The sequence below is a fragment of the Grus americana genome, chromosome 20 (genome assembly GCF_028858705.1).
Source record: "Grus americana isolate bGruAme1 chromosome 20, bGruAme1.mat, whole genome shotgun sequence".
Classification (NCBI taxonomy): Eukaryota; Metazoa; Chordata; class Aves; order Gruiformes; family Gruidae; genus Grus; species Grus americana.
The window spans coordinates 11,993,113-12,004,798 of NC_072871.1; positions in this window are offsets into that span (position 1 = coordinate 11,993,113).

Genomic DNA, 11,686 nt, shown 5'->3' on the forward strand with positions numbered 1-11,686 from the left:
TCCTTCAGTAGGCTGAGGCCAAACCATGGCTGAGGTAGACTGGCGTCACTGTGTGAGAGACCTGCAGATGTTGCTTTCGTGGGCTGGAGGCCAAACCTAAGGAAATATCTCAGTCTAACAAAACTCCAGAGAACATAAAAAATATTGAAGCCTTGAGAAGCCTCACACAAGTGCAGGAGGCTAAAATGATGTTAAGCCATGCATTACAGCATATTAGGGAACCCTTGCACTCGTAACACGCTGGGGAATGCACAAGACTCAGAAAAGGCCAGCAGACCTTTAATTGCTGTGACAGGGCGGTGACACTCCAGCCAGCAATGGCACACTAATGGCCAGAGCGGCCCAGCTCTGCAGACCCCCAGCTCTGCCCCATTGCCTGCTTAACATCAGGAATGACGGCCATCAGCAGCTACCGCAGTCGGTGCAGACGGGTTGTCAGCATCTTAGTGCAAGTTCTGCTTTCCCACATCCTGGGCATGGTTGCTGACCCCTCGGCACTTAAGGAACAAGAGCAGAGACGGTTCTGTCCAACAGCAGCCTGACTGCTCAGTGAGTCCACACGTAGTCCAGAATTTATTTTTTTCACTCTCACCCGAAGGCTTGAGGTCCTCTTCCTCCTCCTCTTCGTCATCCTCATCCTCTGCAGACTCGTATGTCATCTGCTCTTTGCCATCTTCACTGCTTGTTTAACCAAAGAAAGTCCTTCTACTGGCACAGCAGACATCCAAGTCTCACAGCACTTCCAAGCAGGAGACTCTTCTACTGCCTTAATAGCAGCACCATCTTACAACCAGAAATAAAGCTCCAATTTGGGCTCAGCTCATGGGAGGACCCTTCACCACCTGTAACTAGGATGGGGTGAACCAAAGCAACAGAAGAGCCAGACGGCCTGTCTGCTGGCACAGCATACCTGGCTTCTTGACAGTGATGGGCAGGCTGTAGTTATAGGTGCTGCGTTTTGCTTTCACAGGCATGTCGTTAGGGGTGTAACCTGGAGGTGAACACAGACAACCAGTAAAGAACTGAGGGCGAGCACCCTGCAGAACAGCCCCAGCTCAGTAACAGGCGTGCTGGATAGCGAAAGGCTCCTTGGGGTGTGGTGACTTTAGCAAGGTGGGGAGAGGAGAAGTATCAGCAAAACCCTTTTTAGCTTGGAAAGAGGGGGAGCTGTGATCTGATGGTAATGACTGGATGCCAGCTCTGGCCTGGACCTCTTAGATGACGTCAGAAAGTCCTTTCCCTCCACTTGCCCTCTGCAAAATCAGAGCAAGGGACTCCTCTGTCGCAAAGTCTGAGACCCAGCATCCTGCACCAGATGCAGAAAACCAGGAACACCCAGCTGACGCTCACTCTGCCTCCTAGCAGCCTCAGACAGGCCCACGATGTACAGACTTACCATGTAATAAGCCAAATACGGCAACAGAAGTTTCAGCTTGTCCGGGTGGACACTGATATTGGCTTTTACTGCATTCCGAGACCAGACAGGACGGACTTCAAAGAGCTAAAATAACACAGAAACAATCATGGTACTGAACACAGTGGTCTCAGTGGCATCTAATGACACTTGTTATATCAGTCAGACTTTGGATTTGCCCATCGTTATCCTCAGAAAAACAATGTCCATCAGCAGCCAGTCTACACTCCAAAAGAGCTGGAGAGCTCTGCAGAAGGCACATTGCAAAATTCATTTTCAGAAGATGGCCATCTCTAAGGAATACAATTTCAGAGCCCTGGGTGGCATTTCAGGTACATGCCACTCACTTTCCTGACATGACATTGTCATGCCTTGACAAATTTTTATCCCATCCATCATTTCGAGGGGAGCTGCAGCTGTCCAGGACACCAAATATTCCTGTATCCCTGGCAGAATACGCCAGTACAGCCCTTCTCATTTGATAGATTAGAGATCAGAACAAGCAAATGTGTTTTGCTAAGGGCACAAAGGACAGCTGATATCGAATGGGAGTGGAACCCAAAGGCCTGGATTTGGGTTCCTGGCCTAATTACACAGACGCGTATCTCACTCTTAACAAGGTTACACAGGAAACACAATCACAAAACCTTCAGAGGAACCAGCAGTAGTTACTACCACAACAATTTACAACGAGGTGTGCATGACACAGTATAGTGCTCAGCCTCGCTCAGGAGTGAAGCATGTACTTTTCTCAGCTCTTCCTCCACCTTTTTATCCACAGGATTGGTGCACACTTTCCTCCAGGTCTGCACGGCAGCATCCAGTGGTTTGGTTGGGATTTCTTCGTCATCAAAGTTCACAAAGATAGCGTTGTGCGGGCGACGGGCCCTGCTGAGGCCAATCAGGTTCTCACCAGACACCTGGGGATTGTTGTATCCCTCCCTAAGAGGAGGGAAAGGATTGGGTTTGCTTTCTGCCTCTGCCACACACGGACTTGGGGCCTTCACGGGAACATGCGGAAATGGAAGTTTGTGCTCCAGATTTCGGAAGAGAAGGGACTGAGCCGTGTGAGCAATGAGTTGGTTTATCTTTGTGTGTCCCCCCTATGGATTTTGGAATCACGTATTGGTAAAAGACTCTTGTGACACCAGTAAGGAAAGAAAATTTAAATTAAAATAAAAACCCCTCAGGCAGTTGGCTACTAATCTGTATGAAATGTATTTGCAGCAAAAAAGGTTTCACCCTCTGCATTTCCTCCACTGTAATTACTGCAACTCAGTAGGGTACAGGGACAAGGTAAGATGGAAATGCAGTAAAGATAATTATTTTTTTTTAAATTGCAGATGAAGGACTGCAGTGAGAAAATGAAAGATGTTTCCTGTGGGAGATCTCACAGATTGTTCTTCTGGCAAAAGCAGCCAGGGGCCAGGAGCGAACAGGTCCGGTGAGTGCGGTCACAGGCGCATATGGCCTCGACTCCTGCACACTCTCCCCTCGGCTCCAGCCCACTGGAAGCAGGCAGGACGCCAGGCTCTTTGCATCCCACACTGCGTGTAGTGTGCTGGGGCAGGCAGTCATCTTCACCAGGTCACCAGGTCCCTGCACCCAGCAAGTCCTCCAGCAGACTTTTGCTGAGGTTTCTGCTGTCCAGGCAGGTTCTCAAGTGTGCCTGCCCCTGTTGTACCAAACCAGGAGGGATAAACCAGAACAGAGCAGCAGCTCAAACAGGTGAAGATCTCCATCCCATCTCCACCCCATGCAAGCAGCCACACCCCAGCCCCGAGCTCCCCCTTTCCCATGGGTACCCCACGCACAGCAGCTGGGGTGTGCGGGACAGCTCCGGCACAGCTGAGCCCCACTCCCCCCGCCGCCCTGGAGTCCCTGAGTCAGGGTTGGTGGCATGTCTGTGCATCTGTGCGGCTGTGCGGCTGTGTGTCTGTGCGGCTGTGTGTCTGTGCGTCTGTGTGTCTGTGCGTCTGTGCGCCTGTGTGTCTGTGCATCTGTGCATCTGTATGTCTGTGTGTCTGTGCGGCTGTGCCGCTGTGTGTCTGTGCGCCTGTGTAGCTGTGTGTCTGTGTGTCTGTGCATCTGTGCGCCTGTGCGCCTGTGTGTCTGTGCATCTGTGCATCTGTATGTCTGTGCATCTGTGCGGCTGTGCGGCTGTGTGTCTGTGCAGCTGTGTGTCTGTGCAGCTGTGCGTCTGTGTGGCTGTGCATCTGTGTGTCTGTGCATCTGTGCATCTGTATGTCTGTGTGTCTGTGCGGCTGTGCCGCTGTGTGTCTGTGCGCCTGTGTAGCTGTGTGTCTGTATGTCTGTGCATCTGTGCGGCTGTGCGCCTGTGTGTCTGTGCGCCTGTGCGGCTGTGTGGCTGTGTTACAGCCGCTGCTGTTCCTCCTGTCGTCCCAGCAGCGTGGGCAATGGCTGTGTTCATTCCGCGAGAGCTCTGGGACGGGGCAGAAGCAGAACCGCCAGCCCCAAATACCCAGGAGCCTCCCAGAAGTGATGACTCTGGCTTAAAACCCGTGATTTAAGAGAGAGTTACGCGTTTGCTGTTTTCAGCCTGTAGGGAGCAGCAGTGCCGCATTTTCACCCTAAACCCGTCATTCCCTGGGCTCTGCCCCCGAGCTCCGGGCGCACGGCGGCGCAGCGCGGGAGGAGCCCCCGAAGCTGCGGTGGGAGCAGGTGGCGGCAGCGCGGGGGGACGCCAGCAGCCCTGGCCCCGCTCCCCTGGCCCCGCTCCCCTGGCCCCGCTCCCCTGGCTCCCATAGCGTGAGCTCCCGGGGGAGCGGGGGGGCTCTGGCTCGTGCTGTGGTTCCTTTTTCCCTGCGTGTTTCCTGGGGAAGAGCGGCAGGTGCTGTAAGTACGTGCGCCAAAACCCCGCTCCCTCCGAAGGGGGCGAGAAGGTTTTGTGAGCTCTAAGTTGTTGGTGAGTTGAATACGTAAATATTCGCAGGGAATGTACAAACCCATAGCAAGGTAAGTCAGTCCTGCTTGGTCACATTTTAGCGTCAAAACATTGATCTCTCTGCTGGTTAGTGAGGGAAATCAGGTGGAGTTTAAAGGCAATGTGAGACCAAAGTCAGCTTCAGTTTATCCATCCACGCTGCCCGTATACACGATTCCCAAGCTCCTCTTCCTCCTGTGCTTATTTTTTTGTGTTGGATTTAATCTAGTGGAAGGCTGTATCTCTCTGCCTATCAGAGGACCCGCTGGGCTGAGAGGTTTCACACGCATGACATGAGCTCTCCACAAACACTTTTATTTTCATTAGGATTTCATGGCATTCTTGGAAGAGTGGGCTCTGACTGGAGTGTCTGGACTGAATCCGTTAGGAGAAATACTACATCTCCTAGCTAAGGGCTGGGTGAAGTTTCTTCTTTACTTGCTGTTCTATAGACTGTGTACCATGAGCTGTGAAGCCGATACTGTGTTCCACCTCAGGAGCAGTTACAGCAAGAAACAAAATGTTTATGGAAAAGGGCTGTAATATAAATATGATACAGTGGCCCAAACTGTCAGACATTAAAGCATTATTTCTAACTGCCCTCTGCCATGCCTTAGATACCAAATGACTTACAGAACTTCTTTTCAGGAACAGTGATGTTCAATGTGCCTGATAATGGGCTTCCAAACTATTGAAAATCTTGGTTATGGAGGGCAGAAACTCCTGAAAATAGTTTGCTTGGTGGAACTTTGTTCCAGTGTAAACCAGAATGGACTATTCAGCTTTCAGCTATACCAGTAAAAGTCTGTATCAGCCCTGTGCAATGCCCAGATAGCGGAGGGCAGAATATGCTTCATTTCCTTCCACATTGTGTTCTCTTTTATTGTTAGCAAGGTCTCATGGTGTAAAGAATCCAAATTACAGCCTTATTTTTTACATTATTATTACCCCCTTCCAAAAACCAAGTCTTTGCCAGGCCTTTCAGTCCTTGGATCGTGTGACTTCACCAGCTTTTATCTCCCTCCTTTGAGCTGCAGTTTTTCCCCACTCATCTTTGTAATCTGACATTGTGATTTGCTCACTTGCATGCTTGTTTTTCCTCCTTGAAGAAGATTTGCTGAATCATTGGGGAGGAGGCAAGAGCTCTAGAGGCAGCTGGTGGCCAGTGATAAAACCACGGCCACATCCAGTCTTCAGGGTTTGCAGATGACAGCCCTTCAGTTGAAGGCCTGAGTCACATTCCCTTCCGAGCTAAGATTGCTGGGGACTTTGGGATTGAGGAAGTGGGGACAAGGAGCGGGTGCCCCAAAAATATAATTTATTGATCCTGTCAACCACAAGGTTTGTGCTGTATCTCCTGCAAAACTTATAATGATACTGTGAGAGAACTTGCAGGCTGGGGCTAAGTCCTGCCGACTGTTGTATATTGTGCTCGCTTCAGTGGGAACACGTAGTTAAGAAAATAGGGATTTGGCTTGAAATAGGTCACGGCGGATAGTGGCTGCTTCCAGACTTGCAGTAGCAAGGTGTAGTGTGAGCAAAGATGTGCCAGGACTCCCAGGCAGTCATGAGCATGTTTATTTGGAGAGGATGCATAAAATTCCACTGGTACAACTTATGGAGCTGTTTATATGAATTTTGCCCACTGCCTAATGGTCGGAATAAGAGCTGGGAGCTAAAACGCCTTGGTTCCCTCCTCAGGTCTTTCACTCACTCTCTGGATGACCCTGAGTGACTTTCTCGCTCCCTGGCTCTTGGTTTCCTTGCAGTAGGACAGGGATAAGGTGTTTCCATCTTTGGGGAGCATTTTGAAATCTTTAGGCAGAATGTGCTATTGCAATGCAAAGTATCATCAATACTTCTGAGTCCTCCAACACCACTGTTGTGGCACTGTGCAGCAGGCATGGGGATGTGGCGCTCTGACTTTCTAGCTAATTGTCGCCTTAAGTTCCAGTTAAGATGAGAAACCTCAGCTGTCCCGTGCGCGTTCACTCGAAGGCCTTCTCCTGCTCTGTCAGCTCTGCCTTTAATGTAAGGCACTAGCAAATGAGTTTTGTGCGTACTTTTATAAGTATCTTCCAGAAGTCAGAAATAAAATCTTACCAATAGTACCTGATACTTTTCCTAAGAGTAGAGTTTTAACTTGGTATGTTTTGCTTAAAATTATACTTCAAGGAGGTAAGATAGAAAGTTGGTTAAGAAACGAGACTGGAAGGCCAGGTGACCCGAGTTCCATTTCTAGTTGTCCAACTCAAATTTGGGCAAATATTTTAAAGTGAAAACTGCGTATCAGGTTGGCAGATCGCAATGCAAAGACTTTGCTTTGATGCTTTATGCATCTTCTGTGGGATTTTTCACGATGCTGGGTGCTGTTCCAGTGTAAGATTACCGTGCACGTGCAGCAATTCTACCTAGCTCTTATCTGTGGATCTCAGAGCGTGTCCATGGTGTTATCCTCACTTTGCAGATGGGAAACCTGAGACACAGAGAGGGATAGCGACTGGCTCAGGTCAGCTGACAATGGCAAAGCCAGGAGCACTAATCCTCCTTCTTGGAGTTCTGAGTCTCATATTTAGCGTTCTCCATGATGCCAGGACGTCAGAAAATGCAGCTGCAGTCTCCGAACTCTCTTTTCCAGGTGCTGTCACACCTGGGTGTCCATTGAGCCTGACTGATTTACAGTCAAGCCGCTACAGGCTGTATCTAAATAAGGAGCTGGGGCAGCGATGTCTGACTGACACACTGGTTCACCATGTCCATGCTCTCAGGATGGGGCCTTTTCAAGAGCAGGAATGCTCCATCATCTTTGACTTCCCCTTCCCCAACTGAGGCAAGAGATAAATTCTATTTTATAAAGAGAAGAAACCAGCGGATTTGGCCAGTGCCAAAAATCCCACCAAAGCTCCTAATATAGAAGGGTCTGGGCTGTAAGATAAAGTCCCATTGCTTTAAAATTATCCGAGAGGAAGGCAGAATCAATGGGGTAGGGTTTTTTGACTCCTTATTCTTCATGAGGAAGCCTTGAACCTCAGAGTTGTGTTGGCCACTGCTGAATGTGGCTGTTGTACTTAGAGCTTGCATGGGAGCCCTTGATGCACAGAGGAATTGAACAGCTCAGAGGTTGCTCGTGGCCTGGAGAACAGTAGATTATGGGCTGGAGCAGAAACAGCTGTGAGAAATTGGGCCTGAGTGTGGTGCAGAAACCACAGGGGTGTGACTCATCTTGCGTAACTTTAGATGGCCACAGATACTGGGCTCCCTTTCTCTTCATGGAGAGAAGTAGGTGTGCTGAAGGCACAGCTTCTGTCCTGTTTTAGATATATGCTTTAGGAGGAGCTAAATCGCTTCCTCGATATATTACTTACCAGAACGGGAGCCTTTGAGTGACTAGCTTACGCTGGAGATATCCTGGCCTGCATTGCTGCTGCAGGTTTCCTGCCTCGTATCCCCCGGAAGGCTTGGGACAGCACCAGGCAGCCAAGTACGAACCCATCCTCCCAGCACAGGGTCGGCTCTGATGCAGGCAGGCGCCCAGTCACTGGCTTGAACCCAGGCAAAGACCCAGAGGTGGGTCAGATGCAGAATGACAGCTGTCTGTACGGTCTAGCGCTAAACGAAGAACGTTGAAACTGCTGATCTGACACGGTTCCATCCTGCACGGCACAGCCCCAGCAGGGAAACCAAGCAGGGGACGTGCCACGTGGGAACCTTATTACCCTCCCTGTCGTGGCTGAGGTATACGGACAGGCTGTGCTTGTCCGAGCGAGGCCATCCACATGCAGGGGAGTCTCTCCGCTACGATCTTCAGCTGTATTGATTTGGCCATTGCTGCCCTAGGAGTAAGTGGGGAGGGGTATTTGCTGGCCCAGACTTTTGCAGCTCAGATGGGAACAGTCAAGTTTTTCCTCTTCTATTCACTGAGGGTTTTTTGACTATTTTTCAGAAACAGTAAAGGGAGAACAAAGCAATTATCTGTACACTAAAACTTTGTGACTAGTGTTGTTTTGAAATGCTGGATGGGGAGAGCTGCTGCTCTGGGCACTTGCTCAGTAAGCATCCAAATTGTGTGCTGTAAATCTGACTCTCCCCGCCGGGCAACGCTCCTAAGAAAACCTACTCCCTGCATTCCCTCGGGCCCCTGTGTTCACATTCGCAACTCTCAAGCTGCGCTTACCAGGGTTGTTTGCATGGATGGAGGCTCCCTGCTGCTGATGCCTGGGTGGCAGAAGCGAAGGGCTGACAGGCCTTTCCTGCCAATCTGTCTGTTGTTCAGATGAAGTGGTTGGAAAGTGCTCGCTCTCCAGTTCCCTCTTTGGCTCAGGCACTCCGATAAGGCATGGGCTGTCCTATCTTGCCCTGGGAGCTGTTCCTCCTCCCTAACAGGCCCGCTTCGTTGGCTGACAGTTAGCAGCCGGCAGCGCTTGATAAACTTATCAGACCAAAGCTGAGCCCAGTGCATGCTCAGCTCCTCCCCAGCCTCAGATTTCCCCGTTCCTTGGGACTTGTTGCTCCCTGCCTGCCCTGCCGTCTGGTACGGTGAGCACAGATCACCCTCGGGCCAGCAGGTCAGAATCAGCCCAAGGACCAGATTGAAAAATTGCCCGTATTGAAACAACACTGCTAAAATGAGAGCGTCAAGTGGGATGTTCGTAGCATCCACGTCCAGCTCTGTCTCTCTCCCTGGAGTATTATTCACTGGTGGAAATGCTGCTCATGTCCGATTTATCCTCTCCGTGTTTCTGCTCGCCCTGTTTCTCCGCTCACTTGGCAGTTTAGTGGTTTAACGCAGGGGTCTCACCGTGCACGCTTGGAGGATTTCTTTCTGGGCCAGTTACGGTTGCTTTGCTGAATTAAGTTCCTATCACTCGTTGTTAGTATCGCAGTAGCACTTAGGCGTTCCAGCCGAGATCAAGGCTCTATTATGTGAGGTGCTGGACGCAGACGATAAGGAGGGGCAGTCCCGCTCACGACTATCTTACCATTGAAATAAACAAGTGAAATGAAGGGGAGAGGGGCAATTATTATCCTCCTCTCACAGACCGGGTGAAGCTTTCTGTGAGGTTCATAATGTGCTGAACAGCTTCAGAAATCCAGCGCTCATGTCCTGCCCGAGGTCACGCAGGAAACGCGTGGCAGATCTCAAGTCTCGGTTCAGGGTTGCAGCCTTAAGATCAGCGTGTCCGTGGTGACTGTTAGTTGAAAGACGGAGGGTCGGGAACTCTGCAGGCATCTGTGTTTTCTTAGGTCGCATCCAGCACAGCGGCAACTGAGTGATTTAACTACCATTGGATAATTTTGGTGTGGCTGTTCTGGGTTGTCTCCTCCATGTGCACGTGCTGTTCCAGGGCAAAAGTGGAAAAACATCTCTGCTTTGTGAGCAGAATAAATAATTTAAAAACGTGCGTGGTGTACTTTTATTCTGTAGCAGCTCTGCATCTCACACTCCCTATCTGTTCCCAGGGCAGGCAGGAATGGTCGTAAAGAAGCGTGTGTGTGCAGCTATTTCTGGGGCAGTGTCTAAAGCCTTCAGGTTCCCTCTCTGTGCCGTGCGGGTGGGTGAGAACTAACCTGCTGGCGTGTCCCCGACTGCGTGGCCCTGGGGGAATGACCTGCTGTGAGGACAAGGGACGCTGCCCTCATCTTTTTTTCACTGAAAACGCTTCTTGTGAAGCCTAGGGCGGGAAGCAACTGGACTCGGCAAATAATTTTTCTTTCCAATACAGCCTGTACCCAACTGGAGCGTAATTCTTCCCCGTCCTTTCTCTCAGTTCCTTTTAAGCCTTTCGTCACCATTGCCAGCACAACCTGAAAACTTCAGGGTTTTGCCTTCTCTGGGATTCCGCTCCTGAAGATAAGCTCCAGCGTAATGCCGTGCTAGCTGGGAGCACACCTCTGTTTCCTGCAGGTGTCCTTGGGCTCTGTCTTTGTTAGGAAGAGAAAGGTGCGTCCTGTGTCCAAACTTAAATCCACCCTTGATCATAGTATTTCTGGGCCGCTGCTCGCAGCGCCTGAAGGCTGTCTGGAAGACACAGAGGCACCTCTCTCCTCCTGACAGATGCGTGGGGTTATTGCTTTGCATGTCCCTCATTTGCTAAACAAAACAGCCCGAAGACCAGGATTTTGTTTCCCTGGCAATAAAGGGAAGAAGGTGTGAAGAGGGCTGGGGAAGTGCAGGATACAGGGCGGGCTAGGAGAGAGGCAAAAACAATCAGCTCTTTCTTCAGCCACAAAGATTAGTTGAGATTTTGCTTTTTGTTATCTGTTTCCTTGATTGACCAACCAGAATGTTTTTTTGATGCAAGGGGAGGTGGTGGGAAAGGGGTTGTTTCCAGAGCAGTCAGAACTGGGGAGGATTTGCATGTTTGGAGAGCAAGGCCAGGTGTGTTTGGAGTTGGTGACAGCCATGGCCTGATCCTGACAGGTGCTGAGCATCCTTGGGTACCCCTTGCGTGGATTCGGTAGCTCCAAGGATGAGGGAAGCCCTCCGCCTGCTCCACGCAGCAGGCCCGGTGCCGTGTCTGGAGCAGAAGGCTCTCCCCCAGCCTGGTGAGGTTTGGGTAATGCCAGGTCCGCTTCCCTCCTCGCTCCTTCACCTGCGTTTCCAGCGCTTCAGGCGGTGCGGAGGAAAGCCCAGGGAGCCGTGCAGAATGCTGCTGGCACCTCCTGCGGCTCCAGTCCCTCCATCTTCCTCCTCAGGAGACGGCTCTCCCTGATCAGGGATTGCAGCACAGAAGGGGCTGTGAGGCTCTGCCTGGTTTTCCTCTGGGCTGCTGACATCCGTGTGCCTGAAGGAAGGATGGGGCTCGGGGAGAACGGAGGCAGGTGGTGTCACCTGCTTGTCTGCCAGTGGCCCCTCGTCACTCTGGGGGAAGAAACTGCAGTGCCTTCGTGGAAAACGCTGCGAGTTAACTCCATCTTCTCTTCCTTCCTTCTCAGGTCACCTTCTGACTCTGGCTGTGCCATCCCACTGGCACCCTTGCCTGCTGGCCTCCATCCACAGCCTGTGTCTCTGGAGATACGGTCCCAGCGCCTGTGGGAGTGGGCCAGCCTTCCCCCCCCCAGGCTGCTTTGGCCACAGACATGTTTTCCTGAGCGCGGCTCTGTGGCAGCACGCTGCCTGAGGCCACCCCAGTGCATTTCTCTACTCGCTGCCCATCCATCTAAAGCAGTGCTTGCATCTCCTGGGGATGTGCTCCCCAGGGTCCTCACAAATACAGGGGTAAGGCTGACACTGTCTGGTGTCACTGCTCTTCAGTAGCCTCTGGGCTCAGTAACCACAATAACGGTGAAAGCTGCTGCCTGCCCTAGAGCCCTGGGGAAAGACAAGA